A 20,633-nucleotide genomic window follows, 5' to 3' on the forward strand; every position below is an offset into this window, starting at 1 on the left:
TGGACAATCATGGAACCTCACTCTAGTGAGGGAGGCACAGATCCAAAAAGAATTATATAGAAAACCAAGTTCATGTACATGGGATAACATGAAACAGTGAAAATGAATGGGATAAAGTGTCCACATGGAGATATCTCAATAATTTGTGTGAATGAATGAAAGAAGCATGATATTAGTACAATGGAAATTTTAGATATAAGCCAAGAACAGTAGAAACTAAATTCAGAATAGGGCCAAAACTATGGGGTTGAGAATGAGAAAAGGGGATAGAAGTTAGTAGGAGGATGAAATCTTCAATGTTTCATGTAAATTTTATTTCTTTTCCTTCAAGGTAAGTATATGAATGTTATATATAAAAAATGATTCCTAAATAAAATATTCCTACCAAAAGATATTACAGTTATAAAAAGTGTTCTAAATGGCACTATAATATTAAATAAAAATCAGCAGTATTTGATTTAGAAGGGGCATATGACAGAAATAGCTTCTTTGTATCTCTGTGGAAGTACTCTTAAAGAAGAATTAACCAGGAAAAGTGTAGAAATAAAGCAGAAAAGTACTTAATTAACTACTTTTTATTAATCTCTCTGTGTTTTGATATACATTTTCACCCAAATCTATTTCATTTTCTTAAATGAACAAAACGCATTAGGCATTGAGTGTTATTGACCTTTGCATTCACCAAAGGACTAGACAAAAATTAATATACAAAATCTATAATTTTCCTATACTCAGTAATGAATCAGATGAGAAAGAAATCAGGAAAACTCTTCTATTTACAATAACCTCAAAAACCACTTGGGAAAAAATTTAACCAAGAAAGTAGAATACCTCTACAATGAAAACTATAGACCACTGAAGAAAGAAAATGAAGACCGTAGAAGATGGAAAGACTTCCCATATTCTTAGATAGGTAGAATCAATCTTATCAAATGGCCAGAAGCATTACACAGATTCAATGCAATCCCCATCAAATACCAATGACATTCTTCACAGAACTAGGGAAAAAAACTTGTTTTAAAATTCATTTGGAAAATAAGAGACCCAGAATAGTCAAAGCAATACTGAAAAAGAAGAGCAACACAGGAAGCATTACAAGACCTTATCTCAAATTAAACTACATAGCTATAGTAAAATGAGAACATGGTACTGTATCAAAAGAGTCATGAAGACCAATGGAAGAGAACAGAAGATAAACCCATATAAATACAGGTATCTAATATTCAACAAAGGTGCCAAAAACACATGCGGAGGAAAGATAGCCTTTTAAATAAATGTTACTGAGAAAACTGGAATATCCATATGTAGAATAAAACAAACTATACTGCTATCTTTCACCTTTTACAAAGTAAAATCAAGTGGATCAAAGATCTAGGAATTAGATCAGAAACTTTGCAACTTCTAGAAGAAAACTGACTCAGTACTTTCCAACATAATTGCATAAGCACCAATTTCCTTAACAAGGCCTCTAAAACTCAAGAAATAAAACTTATTATGAACAATATATTATATTATAATATTATAACTTATTACAATCAATTAGTAATCAATAAGTAGGATGACATCAAATTAAAAACTTTTGTGCATCAAAGAAAATGATTAAGAGTGCAAAGAAACAGCCTACAAACTTGGGGAAAGTCTTTGTCAGCTACTCCTCCAACATAGATTATGACTCAGAATATATAAAGAAGTCAAAAGCTTAGCACCAAAAACAAACAAACAAAAAAAAAACCATAAATATCCCAATTGCTACATGGGCAAAATAACTAAAAGGACATTTCTCAAAAGAAGAAATACAAATGGCTAATAAACCTGTTAAAAAATATTCAGCATCCCTAGTAAATCTGAACTAAATTGAGATTTAATGTCACTTCAATTAGAAGACTGGCAAATAGAATACAAATACTAATAAATGCTGGGGAGGATGTTGGGAGAAAGGTACACTCACACACAGCTATTGGAACTGCAAACTAGTACAACCACTTTGTAAAACAGTATGGGGACTCCTCAAACTATTAGTACTGGAACCGCCAGATGATGAAGCTCTTCCACTCCTTGGTATTTATTCAAAAGAATTAAAATCAGAATAATATAGTGATATAGACACAATGATGAATATAGCTGATGATCTATAAACAAGTTATAGAAACAGCCAAGGTGCTTGTCAACAGATGAATGAATTTTAAAATGTGGAATAGATATACACAATGGAGTTTCACTCACCCATAAAGAAGAATGAAATTCTGGCATGTGCTGGTAAATGCCTGGAACCAGAGAACATCATGCTAAGTGAAACAAGTCAGACTCCAAAAGTCATGGGTCAAATGTTTTCTCTCATAACAGAAGCTAGAACAAAGTTATTTTAAAAAGGAGGAATCCCATGAAAGCAGAAGGGAGATCGGTGAGGTAGAGAAGGGGGATTAAAGGGAAGGTGGGAGGGACAGGATAAGGGAGAAACTGTGAAAAGAAATTGATCAAATTATGCTGTGTACGTATGGGAATATACCAGAGTGAATTCCATTTTCGTGTATATCTATAAAGCACCAATTAAAAAGTATATAAGTAGAGGGAATCCAGTAGAGTATAGGAAGGGGAAAAGGGTAAAGGGGAGGGGAAGGAAAGAGAAAGTACTAGGACTAAAGTGGAGCAAATTACATTCAATGCATGTATAATTATGTTAAAATGCACCCCAGAATATGTATGGCTATAATGCAATAATAAAACTATTTTTAAAAATTTTGTTATAGGAACAGTAATAAAAGTATTCCAAAGGTACTGGACCTCACATATTTTTAGGAAAAAAAAATATATATATATGTCATATGTCAAATATATATATGTATATGTCAAATATATATTTATTTTTAACTTATACCTGTTAGCAACAGGTCCACACTTATAGGATTTTGGAAAGGATCCTTAGTTGACAATTTTCCACCCTATCAACGGGAACTAATATTTCACCTGAGCTTTCAGGAAAGCCGTGAAGGATATCTTTGAATCATGCCTTCTCTCTGTGTGAAATACAGTTTCTTTTCATCCTTGACCTGTCAAGTTCAATCTAGTCTCTTCTCTAAGGTCTTCTTCATGTGCCTCTACCTCCACAAAGTCTTTACTAATCAATTCTATTCAAAGACTGAGCTCCCTCTTACAAACTCTTTTGCAACTTTGTGACATCCTTTGAGCTTCCTATATATAAATTGGTTAGGCTGGCATAATGCATGGACCATTGCAGACAGCCAATACATTGTAGCTATCATCATCATCATCATCATCATAATCATCATCATCATCATTATTCTTGTTGGATATCACTTACCTTCAGAAATATGCACCCCATCAGGAGAGAGAGAACAATGACACAGGTGCAACTCTATCTGGTTGCACAAAATACCAAATTCCTTTCTTGGCAAATAGCAACTACTTATATATGAAAAAGTAAAAATTAATAAATAAACCCATGAAATAAGCCACATGTGAATTCTGTTTGTCTAGACACTTGGAGTTTTCAGGCTTGCAAACATCCACCTTCTATCCCAAGGGGAGGAGTTATTTGTTGTTTGCACAGGATAGCTCTTTGACAAACGAACAAAAGTCTGAGCTGGCTTCATTAAGAAGGATGGCTATAAAGCAGCAACATGTCTGTGCTGAGCCATTGAAAGTGAAATGGGATAATTGCTGTGGTTACAATGAGGCTGATCAAGCTGAGAGAAACAAGTTTCAAATTGTTCCAATCAGTCCTAATCCAGCAGAGTTATTAACAGTGCTCTACCCTGGTGCGACTGCATCTGCTAACTCGAGATAATGATTTATATCACAGTTTACCAAAGTCCCAATTTGTCCTAATTCAATAAGTGAAACCCAGCAAGGCAGGCAGGAGACATAACATCGTGCAATGCCTGGAATCCCCGCTTCCTTCTCCTCTCCCCACCATACCCAGACCATCATGGACACAGGTGCAGCTGCTTGCCAAGCATTTCGCTTTGTAGTCCTAAATGGAGGGAGATGGCAGTGGGTTGAAGTCTTTCACCATAACCTAGCTCTGAAAGATCCAGCAGGAAAAAATACTTCAACCAAAGCCAAGACGAGGGAGCCATGCAGGGGATATAATTGAAGTTAGATAGGAGGAATAAAAATTAAAATCTCTGTCCAAAATAGGCAAATATCAAATAGATTATGTGATTTCCCGGGGCTCTGGGGTTACACTGGGAGTGGGAAATCAGGGAATGGATTGATGTGGAGATGGGAGAAAAATGCGGGAATAACCACTAATGCTTATGGAATTATTTTATATGATTAAAATGTTAATGTTCTAAAATTAATTATGGAGCAAGTTGAATAATTCTGTCAACAAGCTAAGAATCACTGCATTATACAGCTAAAATGGGTGAGTTGGGTTAGGTATGAATGGTATCTCAATAAAGCTGTTTTAAAATAATGAGTGAGTCCGCACCGTAAAGAAAGTATGTTGGAGACCTGAGTCCAGCAGTTCTTAACCAGGAAATTCGAAATTAGTTAGAAATTAATGATTCTGTGAGTGACACAAAAATGTGTATTGTGTGTATTTGCAGGTGTGTATTTGCAGGTGTGCAATCTCCGCCCCCCTCCCCCACTGTAACCAGGAAGTTCAGAGCTATTGCTAGATCTCATTTGTTTTTGTGACCTAATGAGGTTATGAACCACTGACAAGTCTAATCAACTGAACCATAAAATGAGAAAGCAGAAAAGAGGTGGGAAGATAATTTCCCTAAGTCATTATTAGAGACGGTACTGGGTATAGATTACGAGACTCTCAGAGCCAGTCAAGAAGTAATTTACAGATTTGACCACAGGAGAAAATGTGGATTCTGCTTAGTGTGATTTGCTGGATACTGTTTTCCTTGAGCTGTCCTCCTGCCCAGAGCAATGCTGCTACCACTGAGGCAGCCAGACGTGTGTCTTCTCTGCATCCCTAAAGGAGAAGTTCTGTTGACAGGCACAGAGATCACTGGACACATAGGGAAGAATGCAGAATGGGCTGCAGTTGCTCATGGAGAGTCTGCACAGAGCAAGGCCGTGTACATATTTACTGAATTACTGAGTTGCAAACCAGGAGTGTACTTGCTCGACATTTATTTTTAGCCCTCTGAAATGAGAGACTGAACTTAATGTCTCAGTTACCTTCGCTTTGTTATTTGATGACCAGGATGACTACTTTCTTACTTGAGACCTCGTTTCTCACTTCCCTTCTCATTTCCCTCCATTCAAAGGATTCCACTGTGAAGATGAAGGATGAACTTCATTTGCCCCCGAACTCTGGGACATGGACTCCCTTTCAGCTCACCCGAGACCTTGTATTCTAATGATCCTCAGTCCAAAGCAAGCCCCATTTGCTAATATCAGATAACTTGTCCAGTCATCAAAATAGATAAATAATCGTACTGAATGTCCCCTCTCTGATCAGACCAGTTTCGGGGCTTGAAGTTTCCAAGGTAATATAAGAAGGGAATCTCCCTTCCAGGACCTCACAGTCTATGGGAAAAGGCTCAGATGTAGACCACAGTCAAGAAGCCAGCTCACAGTCCACAACTTCTGAAGTCAAGAACTTAGCAGAGTTTTGGGGTGGCACAGAGAAAGGAGTTTTGAATAATTCTGAGGGCAGCTGTGGCACTGGGCGAAAAGCATTAACAAAGTCCTTATGAATTCGCCAGACAGAAGGTGGAATAATAATCCATAAAACTAAGAAGACCCAAACAAAACCATGATACTAGTAAAGTGTACAACCCATTTCTGAAATTTTAACTATTGTACTGTGATCCAAGGATGGTAACTGGTATTGTGGAAAAGCTCGGTAAAATAGGTTCCATTAATCAGGGAATAAATGGCTAAATAATCATTAACAATAATAGCTGCATTTATCGAATCATTACTTAGTGCCAGACTCAATACTAAAATACTCTTGATGTAATGTATCACTCAATTTCCACATCACCCATAAACTTTATGATAAGTGACATTTTGAAGATGAATTTCCTGAAACTCAGAGGGGCTGATAGATTTTTCCAATATCACACAGTTAATAAGAGTCAGAACTTGGCTACAGTATGGCTTTATGACTATAATTTCTGTGCACTTAATTATTTCCCTAAAAGCATAGTATATATTGGAAAACGGGGTGGGATAAGGAATACCTGCAAAGGTACATTATAGTCATATGATGTAAGGTTGTGTGCTCTACAATGAAGGAATGTGGACTTCATTTTCTTTAACGCAAAGACTTTTTGTTACAATTGCCCTCAGTATTCTATAGTCAGGTGCTGTTCAGGTTGTGGCCCAGGGACAATAAGCTATACCATATAGCCTGAGTGAGTAGCAGGCTCTGCCATCTGGGTTTATAAAGGCACCCTCCCATCACAATCTTCAGGAAATATCCCCATGGCGAAGGGCACATGAACAAAATTCAACATCAACAGATACACATTGTCCTCCATCATAGCATTTTGATGAAATCATTATTAAAAAAAAAAAACAATCGTAAATGTAAAAAATATAGAAAATAAAATCCTAACCCCACTATGTATTTTATATCCAGCTTTCATCATTTATACCTCCCTCTGTTCATCCCTCTGTCAAGTCATTCCGGGCATCTCATCATCTCCCCAACAAATATTTCTCCATGTGCTTATCAAGAACACAGTCTCCTCATGTCTCTTCACCTGATCCAGAGTCTCTGAATTAGAATTCCTTGAATGACAGGCCAGGTTGAATCCTGGCTGCCCCATTTTTTGTGTGTGATTACATTTCATGATGGTTTTCACATTTTGAGAAAAATAAATCAAAAGAATATGATTTTGTGACAGAAATTATATAAAATTAAAGGACAGTGTGCACTCGTGGAGTTTTATTATGGATTATTCTTTTAGGGAGTAGGTATGACTGCTTTTGTGTGGGAAGGACTGAGTTTTGTCGTTGGGCACCCTATATCATGTACCAGCACTTACAGAATATTCACAATTTCATCTCCTTTCCTGTTGAGTTTAAATTCTTAAATGATGATGAGAATGGCCTAGAGAACTTCTAAAATCACAAATTCCAGAAATCCATCTTAAAGATTCTGATTTGGTAGAGCTAGAGTTTTTTACAAGTTCCCAGGGGAACCTGATGCCCCTGGTCTGGGGACACACATTCTCTGACCTAATAAGAGAAAGATCCAGATTCCTGGAAAGGGAAGTGATGGGATTCCACAGTCTTGCACTGAGTACCCTTCTCAGCCTCATAGCTGAGTGCCACCACCTCTGTCCACATCGCCCCCAACTACCTGGCCAATCCGGGAGGTGCCATCACTTTTTCTACACTTTTTTTTTTCTCCACTTTGTCTCTACCGTGTACAACCTCTGTACACAGTACTTGATTTTGTCTTAAGGGGCAAAACTGCCTGGTGTAGAAGACCACCAGTGCCCACCCAAGTCCGCCACAGCCATTTTCTCATGGAGAAAACGAAGGCGGCCACCTGATGCAAGCAGATCTTGTTAACCAGGCAGATATTTATTCAGTAGATGTATATCACACCTTTACTCAGAGTCTGGATCCCAAGCTTAAAATATAGATAATTACCCAGTCACAAAAATAACCACTCTGCATTGAGCCTTTAAACAAACTCTGATGAGGGACTTTTATAAAGTTAACCGTGAAACCCTCTATTTTAGAAACTTGAATGTCAATTTCCAAAATAGAACATTATACCTCTGTCTCCTCCCCATTTGAGTCAAATATGTGTCTGCCTCTGCAGTCTTTTTTTGGGTGGTCCCATGTCTTGTGTGGTGTGGGGAGGGAAGTGTGAACTTTGGACTGGAGGAGGGCAAATCTCTGCTCTGCTCCTTCCTAGCTGTGTGAATCTGGCCAACTCACTTAAACTTTCTGAGCTTGGGGGCTAAAATGGCTTGTTCCTACTTGCCTAGGACATCTCCTTGTTTTAGCTCTCAATGTCCCATGTATTGGGAACCTCTGAGTCCTGGAAAAGCCAGGATATTCTTTGTCACTCCTGTTAGAAATCAAACAACAACCCAGAGAGCAAAGAATCCTATTAACTAGTTTGTAATGCTGTTGTAGGGGGTGAAATTTTATACCAGGCATAGAGAAGGAGATTGTTGATGGCTGATTTACTCCTCCATCTCTCTCTGCTACCCACACTGTAAATTCTAGCATCCTCCTTGAGTCCTCCTCTTAAGTACAACCCAGACTCCACTCTAATCCTCACAGAGCATCTTTCACTGAGCTCCTACCTTGATTGCCACATCCCAGGGTCCTGTCTGAACTTCTTCACTGGTCCTTCCACCTCCATTGATTCTTGCTCTGATATGTCTCAGTGAGAGATTCTTCTGAATGTCAGTCAAGCACATGGTTTTAGAGTAGAACTGCTTTGAAATTCTCTTTTGCCTAATGCAAACTGAAGACCCAGCCTCTCCATAGGCTGCCAGAAGCCCTCTGAAGAAATGATCACCTCCTTTAATGCCCTAAGTCTCTGCTAGAAGCTGTACGCTGGTCTTAGTGGTCTGCGTGCTATTCTGCAACAGCTTCAACAATTGGTTCAAGCTGTTTCTTCTGTCTGTCCAAAGTCCCCTCTCTCCAGCTCAGATCTAATGCAGGAATTCAATTCGAAACTCTGGCATTCTTAACACTTGGGGCTTGATAGTTCTTTGCTGTGAGATGCTACTCTGTTCATTTAGAGAATGTTGAGCACCATTGCTGTCTTCTACTTCCTTTTCACTAGAAAACACTAACACCTCCATCCTCAACTATTATGACAACAACAATCTCTGTACACAGTGCTAGTTGTTCTCATAAGGGGCAAATCTGTCTGGTATTGAGAACCACTAATGCCCACCCAATTTCACCACCTAAAACCCAGTCCTCAATGGTCATCATATCATCCAAACTTGTGTTTATTCTTTACATCAATTGGTCATGAATATCTATCTCCCTCATTATATTGAGAATTCTTTTTAAATCCTTTTTTAGTTGCCGATGGATATAATACCTTTATTTATTTATTTTTATATGGTGTTGAGAACAGAACCCAGTGCCTCACACATGCCAGACGAGCGCACCACCACTGAGCCCCAGCTACAGACCTTGAGAACTCTTTGAAGGAAAGATTTCTTTTTCTTTTCTGCTTTTTTTCCTCTTTCCAGTGTCCAGAATAAATTCCTTATTAGCAAGTCTTCAGTAGGCATTTGTTGAATGAGCTGTAAAGTCAGATAGGTGTTTCTTTGGGTTATGCTTTATATTTCTTGATGAAAGTTAACCCAGGGCTTCTAGGTGTTCTAAGATCAGTTAATGCATCTAATATCTTTAAATAAGTATACCTGGGTATGTGAGCAGGTTTCTTTCACTTAATTTGTTGAGACTGATTCATAGCATCTTCTTCAGAATATGAAGTTTGGGAAAAGAAAGGTTTAAACAGGATTTGCTAATCCTCCTCTTAGAGTCTATTTTTGTTTGCGTTTCCCTTGACCTTGCTTATTCAACGCTGGTCCCATTTTACTCAGATCCTCAACCTTTGCTTAGCTTGCAAGGCTATATTGCTGAATTAGCCAGTTATACAATCGTGCTCGCTTCCTTTTCTGTCTTGTCTCTTCTAATCAGCTGCTCCACTAACTGGTGGCTGGCATCTCGAAGTCATGCTATGTGCACATCTGTTCACATCTGGCACACAAAGGGCTGTAGGTCACAGATGCACAGGCAACACAGCTGACTTCACAGCAGTCAGGGAAAAGAAAAACAAGAAAACTCTGGTCCCAAAGTTCCCAGTATCTGACGGACCACAGTAAATTGGTGCCTTTCCAGCTGGCATTCAGCTTGGCACAGGAAACAAAGAATGAGGAGGTTAGGATGAGGGGCCCTTGCCAGGAGCTTTCTTCTTTTTGGTTCCTTCTGGAATGGAACATCAACTAGTGAGCAAGGCTTGTTCACCTCCTCCTGTCTGGCAGGATGTCCTCTCTCCATTTGCAGAGACCAGCTGATGACAGACCACTGTTTTGAGGCAGCTATCCTAACTCTCCCCAGCTTGCAAGTATTAACTAAAGTGGGCAATGTTTTCACATACAACAGGCATTTTGGTTGCCTTTTTTTTTTTTTCACACTGCTCCTGAATCTACAGTAACAGATTGGAGAATGGAAGCCAAGGTCCTGGGGCCCATTGGGAAGGTGAGAGTCTCCTTCTGATTTACTGGAGGCTGCCTGCTGAGACCAAGAGGCAAGGGGGCACCTTGCCAAGTAGCCAGGAAAACACAGTCGGCTGTAGATGGGGTCCAAAATGTACTAAGATTTTGGAAATGAGAGTTTTTCGTAAATGTTCTTCTGGGACACACTGTCGAAGGGGCTAAATAAATGTCTATCAAGAACTTCAACTAAATGTTTTATAAGACACTTTTTAACCCATTTTCCCCATCTTTCCAGACATAAAACACCTATAAAAACTAAAACTTAACAACAAATATACCTGGTGATTTTGAAGTACTTATTTATTAAATATGGTTTTATTCACCTGAGAAAAGTAAGAGGTCAATGATTACCGTGTTTGAAAATGTTTTTATCTATTGAGAAAATGGCATAAACTTTTCTGCAAAAGTTACTCTACTAAATGTTCACAGTGTGAAAAAAAATTACATGCATAACTGATATGTAAAAAAAGAAATATGTTTCAGGAGTTATTTTCTAAAACTAATTCATCATTTTATTTTGAGAAATGCACTGTGTTTCAAATTACCAATGGTGAAAATACTTGTCCTATAAATAGGACATAGGGGCCATGCATACCACCAGCATTGCTCAGTGTACTGCCTGGATATTCTGGGTCACAGAAATGATGCCCACCTGTCCTTCTTTCTCTATTAGTACATCAAAGTTAATCTTTTCCCCTCTCTGTCCTGCCTTGAGTTCTAAGATGCTGGCCCCTAAAAGACCTTGTCAAAAGGAATATGTTTTCCCTCTGTTTCCTTTTGGACTTGTGCAATGGAAATTACTGCCAGAAATGAAATGAGAGGTCAGATTGTTTAGTCTTCCTGATCCTGTGTCACAGAATGAAAATAGGCCGAGGTTGAATTCCCACATAGAGCCATAGCTTTTGCTTCTTCGGAATTCACTGGTTTTACTGGCACCTGAAAATAATTATAAGGTGAGGAACATTAGCCTCCTCTGTTGAAATCCGTGGTGCTTTACCATGTTTGATTACTTCCCATAATCCTGTCTATACCTTTGAAATTAATTCTTTCTTTGCCCTCCCTTCAAATACCCCTTTGGTATGCTGTTCTTTTACCTTGAGAAACGGTCTCATAGCAAGCCAGATATAAATAAGCAATATTTTATGCCTAATGCTGTAGTAAACATAAACCAAAAGTAGCACAGATGCACTGATAGATATTTCTACTCAAAATCCATTTCCTTTTCTTCCTTGGGGGGTAAGGTGGTTCTATACATGCCTAAAGTGGTAGAGAATCCATATTCATACTTTGTTTTTATTGACAACCTCTTCACTGCTCACAATTTGTGCATCTGGCACATAGAGGTTATACAATCGTGCTTGCAAAGTATTGTTCAAAATATGGTTATACAATCATGCTTCAAAATATTGTTCAAAAGGGTTGTGCAAAATATTGTTCAAAAAATTTGCTTCAAAATACTGCATTCTAATCTACAGGATCCATGAGGGAAAAGAGATCACTGACCACATTGATGAAAAAACAAACAAGAGGGTCATAGGATTACAGATTTGACCCAGATAATGAAATTCTCAACGTAAACTGGTTGATAATAAATGCCATTGTTGGGAGGAACTAAGAGACAGTGGAACCACTTGGCAAAGTTCAATAGTAGAGAAGAGAAAGAATACAACCAGTGAGCCTCCACCCAAGGTCATAGACACCTGCAGCAATTGCAGTGGTGGTGTGTGTAAACCTGATTCAATGGTTTCCAAATATTTCACTTTATTAGAGTTTAAATATGGTATGAACCTTTGTTCACTGGAATAATTGATATGTGCATTCAAAATGTATGAATTAGTCACAAATTTGTGAAAAAAGACAAGGAAGATCTCATATATGTATAATTTCAAGACACATCTCCTTGACATGCTTAAAATGATTCAATGAGAAACCATCAATAGGAAGAAAGCATTATCATGAATCTGTTACTATCTGAGATGATATTAGATTTGATATGAGAAGCCATATTAATCTCAAATGGCAAGAATAAAAAGGACCTAAAATTAAGCCATGTTTTTAATAACATATCATCAAATAGGCAATGTAACCCTTTATTCAAAGTGTTTTTTTCTTTCCACTAAACTTGTTAAACAGTTCATAAAAGTCATTTCTTTGTATATTATACGTAGCCAGTGTCATATATGTGTGTGTATACTATTGTCCTATTATATTATTTGCATGACTTCTATGCTTTTGTTCTCATTGATAATAAAGGCTATACATATTTCAGATTATGAATTTTATTTCCAACCTATTATATAATACACCTGTGCCATTGAAATAATTGCAGAATTGAATACGAGGGAATTAAATGATTTGATTTTATGTTCTCCCAAATTCTATTGTTTTATAATTTCAGTGCAGTTTCACCTTCTATCTATTATCGCCTTCCCACTTCTCCCGCTGGAACTTCACAGCACAGAGAAGACAGCTGAACTCCAAAGAATATGATAAGAGCAATACCTAGGAAAACAATCAGATTCTCTGCTCAGTCAGTCATAATGTCTGACATTTTATCATTAAGGACTTTTTTTTTAATGGAAAGTTTTTGACCTTGAAGACTCCTTTACCTACTAAGATAACATCTGGAGGAGATTATTATTAACCAGTACTTTGCTGGGACTTTCTACTATGTCTTAGTACTGACTAGTTTGACAAAGAGTTTTCTGGGTGCTACCTCCTTTGACCTCGGTGATTACACTATGGGAGGAGCAGGTGTGTATGGGCCTGTCCACCTTCTAGATGAGGAAAGTGAGGGCCTGTATTCAAGATCACACAGTGATTAGTGGCCAGATGTAATTATACCTCAGGCTTCATGCACAGAATCCAGAAGGCTTTTTTATATTTTGTCCGTAAACTCTACCCAAAGAATGAGCACCCAAGATCATTGACAGCCAGTGAGCCCAGACTAGAACAATGACAACCTCAGCATCCTCTTGTTGTGCAAAACGTGGTGATTAATGCTGTTTGAACCACAGCCATGGAAGGAATGAATCAACGCAAGTTCTGTCCTCAAGGTCTCCTTGGGGAAATAGAGTGTTCATGCATAAAAACTAACCAAGAATTTAAGTCAGAAGAATGATTTAAGCAAATGATGTTATAGAAGAGAATGGCGAGAGGTCAAAAATACTTCTTGGAGAAGGTGAAGTATGAGGTGAGTCTTGTCACATTTAAATAGTAACAAAAAAAAAAAACTTCAGAAAAGCTGTCATATACCCAGAAACTCTACCCGGAGCAGCTGAAAGATTGCTTACTCTACATTTCTCTCCTCCTCCTCCTCCTCCTCCTCCTCCTCCTCCTCCTCCTCCTCCTCCTCCTCCTCCTCCTCCTCCTCCTCCGTCTCCTTCTCCATCTCCTCTTCCTTCTTATTCTCCTCCTCTCTCTCCATGTTAAAGGATATCAAAACCAGGGCCTTGCACATGTTGAGCAGATGTTCTACCACTGAGCTGCACCTCCAGCCCAGTTGCTCATAGGTGGACAGACGAAACTGCAGAGTTGGTGAATGTGATTTCCAGGACCAATATCACCACTTTGCTGACTGAGAACTAATTTATCTTAGGTTCATTTTTCCATCTTGAAAACAGAAATAATAATGCATTCTCTTTCCCAGATATTTTGGGGAGACATTATGCAGAACAAAGCAAAAATATAATAAAAGGAAAGTGCTCTACAAAGGTGCACTCAGTGGCTAAATATGTAATCTCTCTGGAATCAGGCTGTTTTGTGTACTAATTTAAGTTTTGAAATAGAACTCAAGTGAAAAAATATTAAATGTATAAATAAATGAATAAAAATTGCCTACATATCAAGAAGAAAAGTATAGAGAAATTATTAGATAATTAGAGGAAAAGCTTAAAGTGACATTTAAAAAGAAGAATATGTTCAACCTCATTAGTTATTATGGAAATACACATTCAAATCACCAAGTAATATCACTACATAAGCATCAACATAGCTAAAATAAAAATAGCATACACTACCAAATACTAGCAGTGATGTGAAAAAAATTAGAACTTGCCCACCTTGCTGCTGAATGGGTTTGTTGTTTTGACTGCTCCAACTTTTTAAGGCTGCTTGCTAAAGCTGATCATATACATTTCCTATGACCCAGCAACTCCACTCCTAGGCATATATAACTGAAACACACACTTGTGCACCCTCAAAGACTCACAAAAGGATATCCATAACAGCCGAAGTGCAATGGGACTCTCAGCAATGTTATAAGCAACGTTAGCTAAATACAATAACACAGAAGAATCTAAATGATAATAACAACTCTGAATAAGGAAGCCAACTATGGCGAAGTGGAATAAGCCAGACTCAGAAAGTTAAGGGTCAATGTTTTCTCTCATATCCAGAAACTAGAAAAAAAAAATTAAAAGGAATTGAAAAGAAAGGAAAAACTCCAGAAACAAACTTTTACTTACTTTATGGTAATTATTTATTGAAATTCAAGAATAGACACAACAAATGTGGGTGATAGAAGTAAAGACATTGATTATTTTGAATAGAGGGAGAAAGGGACCAAAAAGGGCAGGAGATTTCTCTGAGATGCTGGTTATGTTCAGGTTTCTGATCTGGGCATTGGCTGTGTGGTAGCTGTGAGGGCTTCCTTTGTGAAAATTCAAACTGTCATGTACGTCTCAGTTCTAACATCTATTCATCTAATACTGATATGTCTAAATGTGGATATATGTTCAACTGAACCTCAGTTTTCTAAACCTTACAAAAAGTTAGATTACCTAGATGATAAACATCAGGCATGAAGAAGATGTAAATCATACATTAAATGCCCAATAATCATTATCCCTATATATAATATTGTTACTTTCAAAGCAGCTTAATAAAAGGACTTACATCATAGAGTTGTTACAAATAATCTAGAGAATGGTAAAACATATCACAGTTCCTGAACCATAACAAATTTTCAAAAAAGAATGTAAACTTTTGGTACTATTATTTAGGAAACTTGTGTTTGCACAATCCCTAAGGATTTCTAGCCACTGCAGGTCAGTGTATCCCAACATATATTAAGATTCTTAGGAACACAAACAATGTGAGGTCTGTCTGAGACATTAGAGAGACACCCTGTTTGCAGATACCAATTCTGGCATGGGCACCCAATCTCTGCTCCCTCTTTTCTTTCTGCTACAAGCATGGATACACATTCTGCCCTGCTTGTGAAATGTGGCCCAGGTGTAAAACATTCAATTTCTAGACATAAGGGAGCTGTGAAAACAGAAGGCATTAAATATTTATCAGGATCATCTACTTTGACTTTTATTTTCCTTGCATCTTGTTTGCAGGCCAGCACAGGAGCATAGGGCTATGCAGGGGGAAAGGCTGCGAACCAGTGAGTGAAGTCAGAACTGCCTTCACTCCTGCTCTGCCACTTACCAAATGACATTGGCTGAGTCCTTTCAGCTCCCCATGTGTCACACAGTTTGTCTGTAATGAGGTAATAATAACAGTACCGACTTGTTAGGGTTGTCATGAGAATGAAATGAGATAGCCTATTTAAAACATCGAAGAGCACTTTGCATGTGTCTTCAGAAAACAACAGCTCTTATTTCTACTCCCTTTTTTTATTCTCAGTCTTGATTGTATTTCTCTTTTTGTAAATTGGGATATAATTTATCTGCTATAAAGGTTGTCATTTTAAAATGTGTAATTCAGTGATTTTTAATATCTTCACAAGGTTGTACAACCATCAGTACTCTGTAATTCCAGAACGTTGTTAGTTGTTATTGCCCTTAAAAGAAACATCCTATGCATTAGCATACTATCCTCCACCCTTCCTCCCCTCAACCACTGAAAGCTCCATCTATTTTCTGTGTTTATAGTTTTGCTTATTCAAGATATTGCATGTAAGTGTAATAATAAAATACATGACCTTTTGTAACCAGCTTCTCACACATAGCATGCTTTCAAAGTTGGTTCATGTTGTAGCACAGATTGGTTCTTCATTACTTGTTAACAGCTAAGTAAATTCCACATTTTGTTTATACTTGACTGTATTCTTAAGAAAAATTCAGATGTAGCTTGGAAGGATGCTTAAGAAATCACAGACATCCTTTCATCTGTAGAAATAGAAGTGTATTTTAGATCTAACAGAGAGGCTTTTGAATATTGCTTAAGATCATAGACTCTGGAGACTAATGCTTAAGTAAAAAAGCCAGATTCATCACTACTGATCTTAATAAAGTTAGAAAAGTAATAAATTTCCTTCTATGTTAATTTTGTCATCTGTATAATGGGGATATAATACCTCTCATGTAGGTTTTATTTGAGTAAAAAGTTAGACTTTCTGTGGTCCAAGGTTGCAAAGTAAGCCTCTTTTCCTAGTCTGCAATCTCAGAAGTATGTGAGAAATAGGGGCTCTTCGGATTTTTTGGAAATTGTCCCTTTCCACATCAATGAAAATAAATGACTTCATTAACCCAAATGGTCAATCTTCACCACCTCAACAGCAAAGATAGATAAAAGAGGACATTATCGTCAGCTACCTGTGCTCACACTATGAGATAAAATAAAATATTGTTTTGATTTTTAAGAATGATTGTATCCCCAAGACCATATTTGCAAATTCAGATTAACTGAGATTTACATATTAATTATCATATCTTCATTGGCACAGTTTTAATTTCAAATAGAAAAAAATATATTTTAAATTAGACTAATATGACAGTCATTAACAACATACAATAAAATGTATAACACATGTGTGTAAATGTATATAGGCATTTACTATATAGCAACATGCATTATATATATATATATATATATATATAAAACTTGTACAAGTAATATATGTGCATTATAGATACCTAGGTATATATAAAGATACAAATGTAGATTTCTATCATCTCCACCTATTTTTCTGCCACTACAACTTAAATTGGAACCAGTCATCAAAATCTGCTGAAATCAATTGAAAGAGCCATTATGCAGGAGTTCAAGAGTTGCATAGAGTCCTTGTGCATGATGGATTCTAAAGTGGGCCTCATTCATTCCCTTCTTTGCAGTGGCTTGTTTCATTGGTCCGGATCACCAGACTGGGACTAGGTATCCTGAAGATCCATTTTCTTTAGTCAACCATGGAGAAGGCAGTCACCTGTTAAATTTAGATTTCTTGAATCTGCCAAGAGTCTGACACAATGATAAACAGCCACCATTTCTAGGAAAGGTTGAGAAAGCTCACTCATTCACTGTTAATTGCTTTGTGGTACTGAACCATAAAAACTGCAGCAACTCAGCCCATCGCAATATGAAATCATGTAGGGATGGCCACCCATCTTGATGACATTAAGGTCATTTCATCCATCTCCAGGGTGTTTACTAATTGGCTAGTACCAGTTTTAGGATACAGCTTTTTGAGTAACTGAGGGTGTGTAGAATTCTCTTGGGAACTTATTTACAAGGGAAATTATCTTCTTCACTATCACTAACCATATGGAAAAGAGAGGCACTCAGAGTTCTTAATTTTCACCTTCATCATTCTTCATTTTCATCCCTTAAGTGTTCTTCCCAAGAAGAAGAAATTTCAAAGTCATCAACCATAAGTCAAGTTATTGATCAGTCCTCATACACTGCATGTGTGTGAGGACTCATATCCAGAATATCTAAAAATACATAATCTTTTGTCTCCTTCCTACTTTGAAGGCCTATAATCATGGTAACATCAAAATCATGAGGCTGGACTTCAGAGGCCAAAATAAAGGAAGAATAGCTTGGGCTTAAAGAGGGTGCTCCCTCTGTTCAAGTCCTGCTTGTCAGTTTCTATGATCAGGTTCTCATTAGGATCCTCTAAGTTCTGCCATTGGAACGTGTTTGCAAATATGATTTTAAGAGCCTTGTTTTGAAGGTTCTCTAAGGTATTGGAAAATATTAAATAATTTCCAAGTTCTTTTGCTTAATTCCATAAAATGGGCACCACCCACACACACTATTTTCCCCTTATTTCTAAAACTAATTTCTTGGGAAGTGTCATTACAACATTCTTAGATATGGATTGGGAAAAAAAAATATGCCAGAAGAAAATGTAAACTTAGTAAAAAAAAAAAAGTGTTTAGTGTAGGAAAAACTGGCACTGGGCAAATAACAAAATTCCAAAATTCCTATATTTATTCAAAAGACACTCATTGAGCACCTACTTTGTCACGTCACTATTCTAGAAACTGGGATTGCACAAATGAACAAAAGCAGAACTAATGTCTGTCCTCATGGATCTTAAATTTGGGGAGGTATACAGATAAGTAGATGAATACAATAATCGGCATGTGAGAAGAATAAGGGCTATGCAGAAAAATAGTGCAGAGGAAGAAGCTATTGACAATTTGTTGTTCATTTTAAATAGGGGTTTCAGGGAAGAATCCCCTCAGAAGATGCCATTAGAGTGAAGATATAAAAGAGCTAAGAAAGGGAACCACATGCTACCTCCAGCAGAGGTAATGGAGAGTAAAAAGGCCTTGAGGCAAATGTGTCTGACATGTCTGAGAAGTTGTAAGTCAGTACAGCCACAGGAGGGTCTGCTGGAGGCAAGCTGAGAGGAGATGAGAGGAAACTGGAGACTAGATCGTAAGGCAGGCCTAGGCACAAGCTAGTCCAGAGATTTTTCATTATGCTTTATTAGACTCTGAATCAAACACAAGAAGATGCTCCTATTCTAAGCCCGAAGTTTTATAGTTTTGACAAGTGTGTACACTCATGTAGCTGTAACGTAATGGTGACAAAAAACATTTTCAACATCCACCAAATGTCCTTTGAGTCCACTTCTCCAACCACAGACACACCTCAAGCCCTGCATGCTGGGTAGTATTTCATTGGGGGAGTATGCCAAGATATGCATATCCAAATTCAATTGTTGAACGTTTGCATAGTTCCCAGTTTTGAGTTGTTTTATGCAAGAACTGTACAAGCATATGCATATGATTTTTGTGGGAATAGATTTTTATTTTTTCTCAGGTAAATACCTAAAAGTGGAATGCTTAGGCTATATAATATAGAGATGTATAAGTATATAGAAAAATAACAGATCATTTTTTTAAAAAAATGGATGTACCATTTTGCATTCCACTTAGAAATGAATAATATTTCCAGTTGCTTCCCATACTTAAGAATGGTTGATAAATCAGTATTTGTGATGTAGTCATGCTGGTAGTTACCTGGGTTATCTCATTGCCATTCCAGTGTGAATTTCCATGATGACTAACAATTTTTTTAATCTTTTAAAATCGATTTGCTTTCATGAAAATCAAGTTCAAACAATTTTACAGAATTGTAATGGGCAAACGTTCTTTTTACTAAGTTCTAAGTGTCTTGCACATAATCTGTATATTAGTTCTTCATCAGTGTGTACATCATCTCTTTGGTTTTCTAATGATGTTTTTTGAAAAATGTCTTAATTTTCCTGAGGTCTGACTTATTAATTTTTATTTGATTTTGAATTTTTGATTACTATAAATTGGTTAAAACTCTTAACAGGAGTTTTAAAATTCTAGACGTTTAGGTCTATGACCTGCTTCAGGTTTTCTGTATTTCATTTGCAGGATGTCAGATAAGAATGAGAATTTGTTTTATGAGAATATTCAGAGGTTCCAGCAGTATTTATTGAAAATACCACACTTTCATTATTCACATGCTTTATCAACTTTCTGGAAATTAACTAGCCATATGTGTGCCTGTCTTTCTTCCACTCCAATCTGTACCTCTCCTTATTGTGAATGCCAGGCTAGTTTATTTATTGTGATTTAAGAATAAGTCTTCAAATCAGGCAGTGTAAAGTTCTTCATTTTAGAATTACTTTAGCATTTTAATTCATTTTCCAATATAAATTTCAAAGTCAATTTGTCTGTTTTTACAAAAAGGTATCTTGGGATTCTAATTGAAATTTCATGTACTGTACAGATAAATTAGGGATAATGAACATTTTAACAATATCAAGTTTCCCCATCTACTAACATCCTATTTGTCCATTTATTTAAATCTCTGTATTCTCTCACCAATGCTTTGTAGTTTTTATTTATGGATCATATAAGAATTTAATTGAATCAATTCAAATTATTTAAAATTTAATATGATATTATAATGCAGCATTTTATTTTATTTCACTTTTTTTTTTACTAACTGATGGAAACACTGATTTTGGGTGCTGACTTTGGATCTTGATGGGTGCCAGAACCCCTTAACAGTTCTAGAAACTTTTTACAAACTTTTCTTGGTCTTGCATTATTATAACTGCTGATCTGATATTGAATAGCAGTTATGAGACAACACAGTCCCTATGTGTTCCCAGAACTCATATTATATTTTTTGTTTCCAAAATCAGCTTTTTTCAAAAATTATATTAATAGTGACTTTCTTTTCAGCCTTACCATGTTTGTGTTCTTTGCT

Source organism: Ictidomys tridecemlineatus, chromosome 4, assembly GCF_052094955.1.
Source record: "Ictidomys tridecemlineatus isolate mIctTri1 chromosome 4, mIctTri1.hap1, whole genome shotgun sequence".
Taxonomy (NCBI): Eukaryota; Metazoa; Chordata; class Mammalia; order Rodentia; family Sciuridae; genus Ictidomys; species Ictidomys tridecemlineatus.